General features: G+C 53.2%; 1 long non-coding RNA gene across 1 annotated transcript; it reads right to left on the bottom strand.

The window, feature by feature from the left end:
* Positions 1–6,083: 6,083 nt before the first annotated feature.
* Positions 6,084–11,444, bottom strand: LOC125087655 (uncharacterized). Its single transcript, XR_007123481.1, has 3 exons — positions 10,960–11,444; positions 9,324–9,430; positions 6,084–7,826 (listed from the first exon to the last, which is right to left on the bottom strand). It is a non-coding gene; the product is annotated as an uncharacterized LOC125087655 (long non-coding RNA).
* Positions 11,445–13,912: the final 2,468 nt, after the last annotated feature.

Below are 13,912 nucleotides of genomic sequence, written 5' to 3'. Positions count from 1 at the left end.
CTTTTATTTTCTCCCGTGGCTGATATCTCGGTGTTTACCAGGTAGACCTTCAACGTTAAAAACATCTATGCAGCAATGTTTCTCTCCCCACCACTACCCATAGGGTCTGGGTTCCCAGTGGGGGGTCATTCTTTCTTCTCTTTCCCTGACCAGGGGTCCAGAAAATGGGAAGAGCTTTGCTGGGGAAAACTGACCATGGACTGGTCCAGGGTGAGACCAGATGCTGGAAGGAAGTGGGACTTGGGCAGCCACCCAGGAAATTAAAAAAAAAAAAAAAAGTTACTGAAACTCCTGGGAAGGGAAGGTTATCTGGTGACAGGCCCCCAGATGATGCTGTCTGTGAGCCAAACAAGTAGGGATCAGGCAGGAGAATGTTCTTTTGTGTCCCTTGTTAATCTACTTAATTCCATTTCCTCAGAGACCCCAGCTTCTCGTGGGGTTGAGGGTTTAGCGGTGGGGGTACTGAACTCGGGGTTAAGAGGGGGCAAACTTGCTCCTGAACATTTTTGTAAGTTTCTTAGTAGGAGCCAAACATATCAGGTAGCCCCTGACAAGCCTGGGAGACTTTCTCATCTCACCCAGCACGTGTGTTGTTGTGGCCTCTTTAAACTCTTTGTCCACAGCCTAGTATCAGCTTTCTGGCCTTCTCCCCACTCCTGTGACTTGACCAAAATCACCCTGAAAAAAGTCATATTTCATCGGGGTCTGGGAAGTGAACAGACTTCCTTCTTCTAGGACTATGTTCAGACAGATTAAGGGATCAGGAAATTATCTGGTTTATTGCAACCCTCCCAACACACACACACACACACACACACACACCCATCCCCTCCTGGTTGGTCCTCAATCGCCTACACATTTCAAGCAAATGTGACTTGGGGAAAGAAAGACCCCAACCCATTGCTAGCTGCCTCTCTCTGGGCTGATACAACCACCACCTACCACAGTTCTAGGCTCTAATGGGAAACCAAGGGCTGGCTAATAGGATTCAAACCCCTGCCTGCAAATAAAAAGAAAAAATAAACAATTTTCTGCTTGGGACAACTTAAACTGAAGAATTCAGGCTGTGAACACCTGACCTAAATACTTCTAATCAGAGCAGAAGAAATATATTCCCATTTGTTCCCTACTTTACTAATTAAAAAAAAAAAAAGCTAATTGGTGTTCTCAGGACTTCCGACTGAGGGTCAGGAGCCTCTAGCCATCTCTCCACCCCTTCTCAATTCCCTGTGTCTCCCCACCCCCTCCCACAAGGCCATCCCCACCGTGGAGTTGGCCTCTTTCAGACAGACAATGGGAGGGGGCTGCCCTTAGACCATCAGGCCCCTCCCCTGCACCAGAACTTTGGCCCTGGAAAGGCAGTGCTGTCATTGGCCAGAAGTTCTTGCCCAGCAGGGTCTTCCCCCTTCCCGGATCCCTGGACTAGTTTCTGGGGGCAGAGACCTCTTACTGGCTGCAAGTCAGCACTGCTAACTGGTGGAGTGCAGCTCCTGCTGGAGCCCCAGAGCTTAGCCCAGTGCTGGGCACACAGTAGGCACTCAGATGTTTCTGGAATGTGAAATAAGAGTTCCCACCAGGCAAAGGTCTAATGATTTGTTTGGGGAGTTTCTGAGGCTGATGCATGGAGAACTTGAGGGCCTCCTGATGCCCAGGAGATAAACAAGCCCTGGTTTTATTCCGAATTATTTCTCAGATGTTCTGCTTTAATTCCAGCTTTCTGGGCACCCTATTTCTTTTGTATCCATTCTCTAAGGCAGGATCCTGCTCACTCCAGCAAAGGGGAAAGGCTCATTGAGAAACTGCATGAGAATATGCCACCACTCCCCAGACTTTCCCCCACCAGATCCAGATACTTCAGGCTAAAGGAAGTTTGAACCTGAAATGAGCCAGATAATTGCCCCAATTCTCTGTTCCTTATTGAAGAGGTAGTTACAGGCCAAGGGGTTCAAGGGGCCTCACTTTTATGGACATTGCTCTAAGTCAAAAGAATACATTATACATATACAGGCTGAGAACGTACTCTCCAACCTAGACTAGTTCTCTGAGAACAAAGCAGGCTTCCTCCTCCCCCCTTCCCTCCTCCTCTCCCTCTTCCCCCCTCCTCTTCCTTGTTATTAATAGTTATTATTTACTAAATGCTCCCTGTTCACCGGGCATTGCGCTAAATCCTAGACACGTTGTACATTAATTAATCCTTACAACAACCCTAAGAGTTAAGACGCCGAGATTTTGCGGCTGTAAAAACCTAGTTACTTTTCCCAGCATAAAGCCTGTGTGTGTGTGTGTGTGTGTGTGTGTGTGTGTGTGTGTGTGTGATAATGTTGATAGGATACCCGCAGATCTGAACGTTCAAGTGGTATGACTCGGATGGAAATGAAGAAAATTGACAATGAGAAGATCTTAAAGTTTTTGAAATATGGAATGTCTTAATAGAAAGCGGATAGTTTCTCCCGCCCTAAAGTGAACAAAGAAGTGATGCAATTAACTAGCTAATTCCCAGCCCCAAATGCTTTCCCTGGAAATGGGCAGATAATGAGGCCGACAGTATGTTCGCAGCTGAATTCGCCTGATGTTGCTCCATTTCTCCCCCTAACTTTGGCGAATCGATTGGGCCATCACACTGAGACGCACAGACACCTCCCCGACGCTCACATACTCGCGCGCGCGCGCACACACACACACACACAAGACTGCTGACAAACGCAGACCCAAATTTATCCTGCCTCTAGAGCCTTTTACGATTCAGCCTCGGGAATGAAAATAGGGTTTGGCGCGGAGTAATGTGCCCGAGGCCGGCTGGGGCGCAGCTGCTCCAGATGTGCTCTCGGTAATTAGGCGTCCACGAGAGCCCTGCCCCGCGGGAAAGGCGCGTCTCGCGGGGCCGCGGACGTGGGCCAGCGGGGCGCCCCTAGCCTTTCGCGCGGTGTGCGCGTGACCTTGCTGCCCCGCCTCCCCCCCCCCCCACCGGCCGCCCCCTAGCCCCTCTTCTTCCCTTCCCTTCTCTCAGGGGACCTGTCTCCTAAGAGTAACTTTGGAGACGTCTCCTAGAAGGCCCCGCAGTATAAAATGGCGTCTCTGCCTTGGCAGAAGAAGAGGGACCCCGGTTTCTCCTACCCCGTGCTCCTCAGGTTTGGGGCATCTCTGAGCTTAGACTCAGAGGGATGGGGTCCCGAACTAGGCTTCTTTTTCCCATCTGTAATATGGCTTCCTTTTCCTGTAATTCGACAGGCCATTTGAACCAAGGAGAGTGACCCGACTGTCTGCACTAAAGGCCTTTCTCCTTCGGGTTTAGGGGGCAGTCGTGTATCCGACACCTTCTCTTAGTCATCAGGGCCTCTGACAAAGTGTTCAAACCTCACAATATCCCAGTCCAGTAGGGTCGTTTTTCACCCGTGCCTCTGAGGGCCTAAGGCATTTGCCCTCCATCCTTCTATCGGGCATGTCTAGGGAGGTTATAAACATGGAGGGGCCCAGGTCCTGGAAGGGAGGGGGCCACACTTGTCTTGGCTCCCAATCCTAGCTGAGATGCTCTTATATCCGCGTCCACTTCCCTTATGTGCTCCCCCAAATCTTAAATCTAGAAACCCCCAAACTTCCAACATAGACAACACCCTAAGGCTGCTTTTCTGGGAAGGGGTTTTTCTTCGGAGAAAGACGTTTTTGCTGGGGTGTCATCACGTAAGAACATTCCATTTGGAGTACAGCGCATGTCTGTCCTCTAGCCCTACCTCGCCATTTTAATAGTTGCTGTGATCTTGGGCTAACCACTTCTTCAGCCCCCAGCGTCTCCGTTTGCAAGTTGGGGGGAGGGGTTAAGGATTCTGGCGCTGCCCTTGAGCAGGCTCCTGGGGAGATCAAAGGAGATTGGGCTGTGGAAGGCTCCCTAGAGTCGGGAATGAGTGTAGGGGGTGGGGAGCGGATGGAGCCGCGATTAGCTGCCGATTCCTTTCCCAGCCCTCACTGGTTTCATCGTGTTTCTCTTACTTGGCAGAGGGCGCCAAAGGCGACGCGCCTGCGGCCAGCTCCAGGCCGAGCCCAGCGCGTCTGCAGGAACCCGCCCCTTCGCCGCGGAACCCAGAGCAGCGCGAGGACGCAACGCCAGGGCGCCGCTAGAGGTCGGCCGCGGCCTCAGCCTCACCCCGCCAAGCCGCCGCAGAGCTGCTTCCCCAGTGGGAGCCAGAAATCAGGGGACAAAATACATCCAGCCTGGGTCTCAGGGATGCGGCTTCCGGTACCTCTGACTACTCCGAAACCCACCCCTCCAACGTGATGAACCGTAGGAAGGGAGACGGAAGAAGAAGGCCCGGAAATACTTATTCTCCTTGTGACTCTGAATGGAAGAGGGTCTCGATTTCGGTTTCTTTGAGGATCCCGAGATCTGCGTCTGTGTCTGTACCTGCCTCCTCTCACCATCCAATGCCCAGTCCTTTCCAATCATGCTAGACCTCTGCTTTATCTTTGAGGAGGCCCGAGTGTAGGGAAAAGTTGCCCCTAAGTCACACAGCGTGTTCGTCTACATTTTCAGTTTTCTGAATAATTTGGAGATCGAGGAGCTTTGGGGAGAGTATTCGGAAAACACCTGAGGGTGAAAAGCAACAGTGCCTAAATGGCCTTTACTCACTGAGTGACCATTAGCTCAGTTGGAGTCTGAATAGCATCTGGGAGCGTGCCTCTTGGCACCAGTGGCCCTGTTGGTGGGTGTCTGTGTTGGGTATGGAAAGTTGACTCCTTTGGGGCCAGGCAGCCGTGGAATGAGAAAGCAGGCAGGCATCTATGGGAAGGCATTTGAGGTCTCCGTCCAGCCCCATATAGAGAGTTTTATTTTTTAAACCACAATCCATGGCCTGGGTTCTGGGAATGGGGGTAGGGGGAGGCTACAAAGCCCTTGAAAAGTGTATGCAAAATTTGTGTGTGCACAGATCCATCTGTGGCCTCTTCAGATCTCCCAGAGTCTAAGACTCTAAAATGGTTCAATCCCCTTTCCTCCGTCTAAGGAGTAATAGGACCCAGGTCAGCAATGGGCAGGGAACTAGCACATGGGCCTGCCCCCACTGCAGGCTTCTAGAGTGGGGCAGGGTGTGGGTAATAAACAGTCTGGAATGGTGTGGAAACTGCTGGCCCCTCAGGCCAGCCCTCCGCCCATCACTAACAGCTCCCAGAGGCAAATCCTGATGGGAGGGGTGCCTGCCAGTAGCTACCATCACAGTATTTTTAATAAAAAATCTAGCATGAGAAAGAGTGAAATGAGGGAGTTCGGCACATAATAAGGAGGGAGCTGGCGTTGCCTCTTCATGCAAATCCTGGAATATGAATATCGGGATGGAAGCAAGCTGCTTCCGGCCCTCCAGCTGTTAATAAGCTCCCCCCTTCCTCCTTCTGGGCGCAAGGAAGGAGCCAGAGGGCACTGCTCCCATCCGCCCTGGCTGGGCAGAGTGAGACTGCCTTTAAAAAATCTGTGAACCACAGACCGTAGTATCTTCCCCGCTCATTCCATTTTTTTATAACTTTATTTTTAAATTTGTCTTTCTTTTTAAAAAAGTAACCCTATGCCCAATGTGGGGCTCAAACTCACCACCCTGAGCTCGAGAGCGACAGGCTGTATGGACTGAGCCAACCAGGTACCCTCATTTTTTTAATCACTTTAAAAAAGAGGTCCCCGGCAGTGTCCTGGGGACTTTTCTTGGAAAGAAGGTTGGGCGGGCCTGGAACTGGCAGGTCACACAGGGCCGCACCTGTGTGTGTCTGTGGGAAGGAGGGGTGGTCAGTGCGCCCGACCCCCACCTGGGCCTGCAGCTGGGGCTCAGTCGGGCGCCCCAACCCTGGCTGAACCCGAGTTCATCTTAACCCTCCAGCGCCTCTTGGACCTGAATCCTTGGTAATTTTTGTTTGGTGAATAACTGTGAGGCATGATCAAAATTCCTTTGCTCTCCCGCCCAGAAGTGCACCTAACTGGGGCCCCCCCCAGCAGACAAAGTGAGCAGAAAATCAACACACTTCACTCTCTGTTGCGAAAAAGGGATTTTCCTTGGTTTTGATGGCGATTCCAAATCCGGATTCCACAAAGTTTTGGTAAAACAAAAACAAGAACAGAAACAGAACAACAGCAACAACAACAACAAACGGTCCGGGTCAGAAGAGAACTCTGGAGAGGGCAGTGGAGGTGCGGGTGGTGGTTTGTTTCTGTTTGACCTTGAAGGCTTTGAAGGAGCCGGACAGCAAGCCGGTGGCAGAGCCCGGCAGAGGCCAATCTGGACGCTTCTCAGCGCTGGCCGTCACCTCCACTCCGGGCCCGGGACCGGCCTCTCGGTTTCTCCCCTGGGAGCCCTTGCCGGGCTCAGCGCCTTCAGGCCTTCTGAGACTTTTTCCCCTTCAAGCAAGTACCTGGCCATACCGGGGTGGGGCCCGGCCAAGGTCGGGCGGCTAGAGAGGAAAAAAGAAAAAAGAGGGGGGAAAAAAAAGGAAGAAGAAAAGAAAAAACCCGCTTTCAGCGGAAAGATGGGAAACCGGAGGCCACAAGGCGTGGTGGGCAGAGCCCTGGTCGCAGCGAGGAAGGACCGGGCGTCTAACTCCGCCTCGGCGAAGAGCCCGGGGGAGCCGAGCCGAGGCCGCGCGCGGGGCTCGGTGCATGGTGGGCCCGGGCGGTGGCTTCCAGTCCTGGCCGCCGCGCGGGCGACTCGTGCGACAGAAGAGGCCCTGGCTGCGGGCGCGGCCGAGGCAAAGTCCCAGGGGCCGGCGGCCGAGGCTGCTTCTCTCCACGCGGACGCAGTCCGCTCTCGGGCGAAAGAAAAGGGGCCGAGGCGGCTGCTTCTGCGGCTCGTAAATTTGTTTCCCCTCCTTTTAACCCGCCCCCCGGCCGTCTTTCTTTTCAGGGACGTGAGGGGATGTAAACCATTTGAAGTTCATCAACACGGTGAAGTTTTATTGTATTTCCGGTCCCCAAGATTTATACCCGGGAGGGGGGAGCGGGCGGCCAGGCAGACTCCCTCGCTCCCTCGGACTTCCGCGCCGGACACGTGGCCACTCGGACCTCGCCTCACGGGGCCGGGGCGGGAGGGAGCCGGGTCCCGGACGGGGACAGGCCGCTGGCTCCTCTCCTTCCGCACCTTCCGACGGCAGCTCCCGCCCGGCGCCGCCGCTGCCGCCGCCCAGGTGAGTCCGCCGCCTCGGCCCACGGGGCTGGCCGCCCGCTGTGGGGCGTGTGCGTGAGCACCTGCGACGCTGAGGGTGTCTGGAGGGGGAGAGGTGGTTGGAGGGGACATCGGTGGGGGCGGGGAGCGAAGGGCCCAGGCTGAATGAAGGCCAGGAAAGGAAGATGCAAACTTGTTCTCTGCATCCCAGTCGGAGTCCTCAGCCTCTGGGGTTCGTTTATGAATTCGGAACGGACAGTCTTACCTGGGGCAGCTCAGACTCTGCAGAGCCAGGGGGCACCCCCAGGATGTTCTGGCAGGGCGACTTCACAGCGACTCTTCAGGTCAACCCGCTTCCTGTGCCAGTCATACTCTTCTGTTGGCTCCCTAGTTTCCCTGGTACTTTCTCACACTCTGCTTTTTCCGTCTATGTCTCCTGCCAGCCACTTTCTCAGCACTCCCCTCCACTGTCTCCACTGCAGGCTCAACGCAGGGCTTGCCCTGAAGTGACCCTGGAATACAGGCACTAGCCCGCCGGCGAGTGTAGACGCCCCTTGATAACATTCCAAGGTGAGAAATCTTATCTTGGAGACCTCCAGCTGCAGAGACGGAGGCGGAGAGGCGGTGACCAGGCAGGTGTATCAGTGAGGCCTTGCTCAGGCCTGGCGCTGGGCCCAGGGTCCCCATCCACCAGGGCTCCTGGAAGAGAGCAAAAGTCCCTGGAATATGAGCTACCAGGCCCCAGCTCCAGAATGGTTTTTCCTGGAGTTCTGCCTCCAGCTCTTTGGACATGTTTTCTAGAACCGGGTTCTGCTGGGGAAGTCGTGGAGGAAACGGAGTTAGCTGGCCAGCCGCTTGGGCACACAAAATGGCTGCGGGGGGGGCCTGCCCTCAGGGAGCCCTTGACCTGGAGCATGAACTGGAACTGCTGAGTGAATTAGGTAGTTTCATGTTGTTGGGCCTGGATTTCTGAACACAACGACATTAAACCACCCGACTCACGGCAGTTACTGCTCCTCGCTTAGCTGGAGGAGTGGGGAGCTGGGTAGGGAAGCAGCCTTAGGGCTGGCATGTCACCCTTGCAAAATGGTGACGAGGTTTGAGGTCCTGCACCCAGAAGCAGCGAGGGTGTTCCCCAGACGAGAGATCTGGGAAGTTTCTAGGGTGTCTTTCCACTTCCGTATTTTTTAAGTGTGCCTTGGGAAGGAAAGGGGGGGAATGGGGAGCATTCCATAGGCCGAGGCACCTTGCTAGGCTGTTTGGTAGTTTTGGGGTTTCAAACTTTCTGCCTTGGGATCTTGGGCTCCTGTCTACATTTAGAGTCTCCAGAGTAAGTCTCTCCACTTGACAAATGCTTGATTTCAGGAGACACGGGGTGGGGGGGCAGCCCTTGAGGTCTTTGTAACCCTTGGAGGGGGGACAGGACTCCACTTCAACAGGAAACTTGAGTTCCTTGGAAAGGGCTCAGTATGTCCCATTCTGAAGGGAAATATCAGGATCCCATGTAGCCTCACCCTGTGGGCCTCCAGGGTCCTTCCTAGGGCCCCCTAGTGGGGCAAAGGTAGGTCAGACAAAAGCCTTACCTTTCCCAGTCCCTCAGCTCCTTCCCCACAAAGGGCCAAGGCTTCACCGTAGACCCTGGGGCTGGGCTGCAGGTTTTACCTCGGTCCAAAGGGCCACCACTGGGAGAGGGGCCTGGCTTGCTGGCTAAAGGGGAGCCAGGTTTTTGGGCTTCATTCCAGACTCATGGACTGATGGGAGATGGAGCAGGAGGGTGGGGTAGGGGCACAGCTCTGATACCCTCTTTGACCCCAACCCATTCCAGGCTGCTGGCTCTCTGCCCAGGAAAGGAAAAACTGGAAGTACTGGCGGAAGGAGGGGGACGGTCCAAAGCATAAGCTAACTTTTGTTCCCAAACTTTTCCCCCCTGCTTGAGGCAGAGGAAATGTAGAAAGGGGCTGGGAAAGAGACCTGACCGGATGGGGCTCCGGCGCCAAACTGACATGAAGGGGGGTTGTCTCTGAACAAGGGGCATCTGCTGGGAATGGAAGGGCCCTTGGGAGACCAACCCCCAGCCCTGGAAGAAATGTAGCCTACAATCCACTGTCAGCAGGCAAAGGCCAACAATGCTGTTCCTTGACATTTTCTTGTCCTCCATCCTGGGTGAAGGTGGTCTGAAGTGTCATACTGCCTTACCTTACTTCTCTCTGGGCCTCTCACAAACCTGCCCAGCCACCCGGAGCCTGGAGCCTGACTGTCTTCCATCCCTGGCGTCTCTTGGCCACCCCCTCCCAGGAACAGTGCTGTAAAAGAAAAAAGGGGATGTTAGAAAGGAAAAGAGGAAATAAGTCTTTGGAAAGCAGAGAGTTTTACAACAGCCACAGGTTTTATGGAAGCAATTCCGTAATAACCTTCTACCTGCTCAGCTCCTTTCCGCCCTGCTGCCGCCCACCCCGTTTGGCCTCCTGGATGCCCCCACCCAAAGAGCCAGCCACCCCCACCGCCTTCCATGTCCCTGATGGCTGAGAGTTGGTAAGAAGATTCCCGAGGTCTGTTTGGGCTGCTGACCTCTCCGTTCCTCCTTTCACCTCTGACATCCTGGTGGGGTGGGGGAGATCTGGCAGGAGATTTCGTTTACTTTACAATTAAAACCCCCGAGTGGAGGGTTTGGAAGCACTGAGATTTGAACCCATGGGTGTAGATTCGATGTGATCCGTTTTAGAGGCTGTTTTGGATAAAGGCTGAAGGTTCTGGGGACCTTGGTTTCTTCCCCCCACTCACTCCTGAGGAAGCATCCCTGCACCTCTTTCTTCACCAGAGTGGGTCTGGACTCTGGTTCTGAGTCAGAAGAAATATCTCCGGGTAGTTGGGGACATAGGCGTGGGGACCTTTCTGATTTCGTTGGAGACAGCAGAGCTTTGTATGGCCCCCATAGACACCTGAGGGCTTTCACAGTCCACTCATCTTTGCCCACTGGCCAGACTCACACTTGTGAGGGACACACTTGTGCACAAGTAAGGGTACCTTGGTTCTTATGGCCATCACTGCCATGAAATAGGCGTCCCACGATACACGCCGTCCCTGCAGTTTTGGGTGAGATCCTCAGTAAAGGATGTCATGGTCAGACCAAAAAGTCACAAAATGTCATGCCCTCTCCTGGGCCAATTCGAGGTATTTCCTTCACCTTCCAGAGACATATTTTAGGAGAAAGTTGTAAAAGAATTCAGATTTAAGTCACATGCGCTTGTTTGCAGATACAACATATATTTTGCTTTGAATATCAAGTCAACAGGAGATTTTCAAGCAAAGCTTCCTAATCAACTAATGTTTTATAGCCAAAATTCAAGTACACACATACTCAAGTTTTTGTCTTTTCCGTAGGTGTGTGATTGTTATAAAAAGCGTATGCACCAGCTTTAGATCTTCTTATATGAACAGAATTGTAAACCCACATTATTCACACGGTTTATACACGCGTCCACATATGCACCACTGGATCGTCTATATGAACACCCAAGCACGTCCAGTATTATAGCTGGGCATATTTATTGATTACATGGTCTATACACAGCATAGAACACACGCATTTGCACACCGGGTCCCCATAAATAAATATCAATTTGAAATATACCTACAGGATGCACATCTATTCAAATACAACATGCATAAATTTCAGCTTAGCTTATCCATTAAAAGCAAACTTTCCCCTTTCCCCATTTATTGTCTTTCTTTTTGTTTTTCCTTCTTTCTTTTCCTTCCCTCTGTCTAGATTTTCTCCTTTTCTATTGATAAGATTCTTTCCAAAAGCCATCCCTATAGCACAGGCACTCACCGGCTGGGCTGGTCCTGGCCAGGGTCGGCCTCTGCTCTCCCCACCTCGGGCCTCCTCCTCGCTCTTGGCTGCTCTGGGCCCCAGTGTGGCCAAGGGTCGCAGCTCTCCCCTGCCTTCCCTTCTCCGAGCCACCAGTTCCTGGCCCTAGCTGTGTTCAGGCGCGCGGCTCCTGTGCTGGGAATGACTAGAGGCTTCCAGGGAAGGCAAGGTTTTCCTTCTTTCTCTTTAGGATCAGGGGTGGGAAGTGGGGAGCAGTTTGCTCTCTGGACAAAGTGACCCCCTACTCAGGCAACCTCTCCATTTAGCATCTTTAGAAGCTGGACTCCAGGGGCTACGATCCTGTTTGCCTCCCTCCTCCACGGTGGGTACCATTGTTTGGGAGAGGAAACGAGGTTTTGAGGGCATCTACAGACCCTCACAACACCCAAACAGGGGGCTCCCTCCCAGCTGACCCTTTAACCCTTTCCCTGAGCTGAAATGGAGCTCCAATTTGGGACAGCAGTATTTTCTAGAAAGCCTGGCTAGGGTGGGGGTATTGCCTAATGGTCTGCATCCCCACCTGGAGGGAAGAGAGCTGGGTGGGGTGCGGGGCCCAGGGCATGGGTGTTTGCTCACTGTCTTCCCTCCAGAGTTCCTGCTCCTGAGAGGACTGAGACCTCAAAACCTGTCATTTCGAGAAATTGTCCCCATCCTCCAGTTTTATGAGCGAAGCCCAAGCTCTGGTCTCAGAAAAGAGGCCTGGGTCTCCTCCTTTCCCAGCACCTGGGAGCCACCAGGGTTTAGGAGCAACTCCCCATACAGACAGCCACTCAAAAACTTAGGGCTCCCCCCACCCTATCCCCGTCTGCTAGGACTCTCCACACTTGTAGGGCACAAGTCATGAGCCCAAATGTTCTTTCTCTAACTTCTTCCCTAAACTCAGTGTCCCTCTCAACATCTCTCTTATTGCAAAAGAGGCAGCATCCAGGTCTGGGCCGGGAATGGGAACCAGAAGGGCTACAGTCAGAGCCCAGCGCCTGCACAGCCTGGGTCTTCAGAACAGCCCAGTGCTGTGACTTTTCTATAAATAAAAAAGGCCCTGCCCACAGTCCACATGGCCTTTTGGGCCCTAATTTATATACTACAGAAAGTCATATACTCAGCCCGCCATGCTTCATAACACCATTATTTATGGCCGGAGAGGGTTTTTTTTTTTTCTTTGAAGAATATATTTATTACAGGTAAAGCCAACAGCAGACTCCATACGTCTGGCAAATCGAGAACAGGTGCTTTACCCTAACTGTGATTCATACGCTCTGCGCTAGCTTTCTCGCTGTTGAGTCCAGGGAGCTCCCTCGACTTTCCCAAGCGTCCAACCGCTACTTAGAAGAATTTGCATCAGATTTTTGTTTCCCCACTTGGGTCCCATGGAAAAAGCAGATCTTCACGCTGTTTGGTTCCGGATCTGCTGGGCTGTCGCCCTCGGAGAGCTGGGGCGGAAAAGGAGGGGGCCGGCTGGGTGCTGGCATTGATCTTTAAAAAATCATTTTGAAATCGCCATAATGTGAAGAAATATGGCGCTTCACCCTCGTATTTCACACGTAATGACACGAGATGGCTTCATTTGGAAAAGAAAAGCGGGTGGGAGTGTGTCTGTATGTGTGCGTGCTGCGGAGGTGATCCCGCAGCCTTCTGCAGGGCAGAGGGGTACATGGCCAAAAAGATAAAACCTCAAATTAGAATGGCCCCGCTTTTGTTAAAAGGACACGGCTGGGGACAGCCTATCGGTTGAGGGCCCAGGGCCCGACAATGCTGAGAAAACCCGCCCCAGCCTGCTCCTAGACCCAACCGGAGGAGAATCGGGTCTGTCCAGGGGCTGTGCCTCCCTGTGTGCCCACACCACAAGACACGACTATACCCAGGGCAGAAGCTGGAGGAGCAGCAGCGGCTGGGAGATGAGCCAGGAAGCAAGCCGGTGGCCCCAGGGGAGTCCCAGCGCAGGGCCGCATAGTAGATACCAATAAAACGGGCTATCTGAAAGCTCCAGCCCCGAGTTCACAGGAGGGAAGGCGACGGGTGGTCCGGAGACTGACCTGCAGGCTCTCTGCCTACACTGGTACCCAATTCAGTATTTGGAAATCTATCAGGACACCAATGCCCTGGAAAGGAGCCATCCAGAAGAGGCGATGGTCCCCTTCTTCCCTGGGTGTAAGGGGAGATAACCATCGTACCCCTTCCCACTCCTCTGCTCTGCTGACACCTTAGGGAAGTTCCCTTAACCCTTTCTCACATTCAGCTTCCCCAATGGGCAATTTTGAGGGCCTGGGTGGTTATCAGGGAAGGAAAGGCATCATGGCTATGTCTCCACCCCAGGGACCCCATACTTCCATACTTCGCTCGCTCAGAGCAGGGCCAGAGAGAGACCCTAGAAATTTAAAGGAGCTTTGGCTAGTTGTATTAAACTCTTTGAGAGGCTCAACTTTCCAGAGCCTTCCAGAATACCTTTAACCTCATGTAGGTTCTGATTTTAAGAGGGCTAAATTTTAGGACCAGATCATTGGACACTCACCCCCTTTTATTCCCGTCTCCTCTCTCAGCTACGGAGGGGTCAGGAGAAGCTCCCAGGCCTGTAAACCTCCCAACATAGTCACAGAGAACCCTCCAAAGCAGATAACGCCCTATAAACCCCCCAACTTCTCTCCCATCCCCTTTACTTCATCTTCAGTGGATTGCCTCTGCACTGCTGTTTAATAAACATCTTGTGTCAAGGGGACAGAGGAGAGGAAACGAGGCCTGCGGGGTGGAATGGCTGCGCGTTTGGGGGGTGGGAACAGGACTACCTCCTCTTTAATTATGCTGTGGGCCTCTGGGTCTGCGCCCCAGTCTGGCTCTCTCCCTCCCTCTGCCCGGCTCTCCCTCTCTTCCTCCCGGACCCGCCTGGGGAGAGGGCTCCACAGCCTGCATCCCTCCCGAG

The sequence above is a fragment of the Lutra lutra genome, chromosome 16, assembly GCF_902655055.1.
Source record: "Lutra lutra chromosome 16, mLutLut1.2, whole genome shotgun sequence".
Taxonomy (NCBI): domain Eukaryota; kingdom Metazoa; phylum Chordata; class Mammalia; order Carnivora; family Mustelidae; genus Lutra; species Lutra lutra.
The sequence above is the reverse complement of the archived record's forward strand: the minus strand, read 5'-3'. Positions and strand labels throughout refer to the sequence as shown.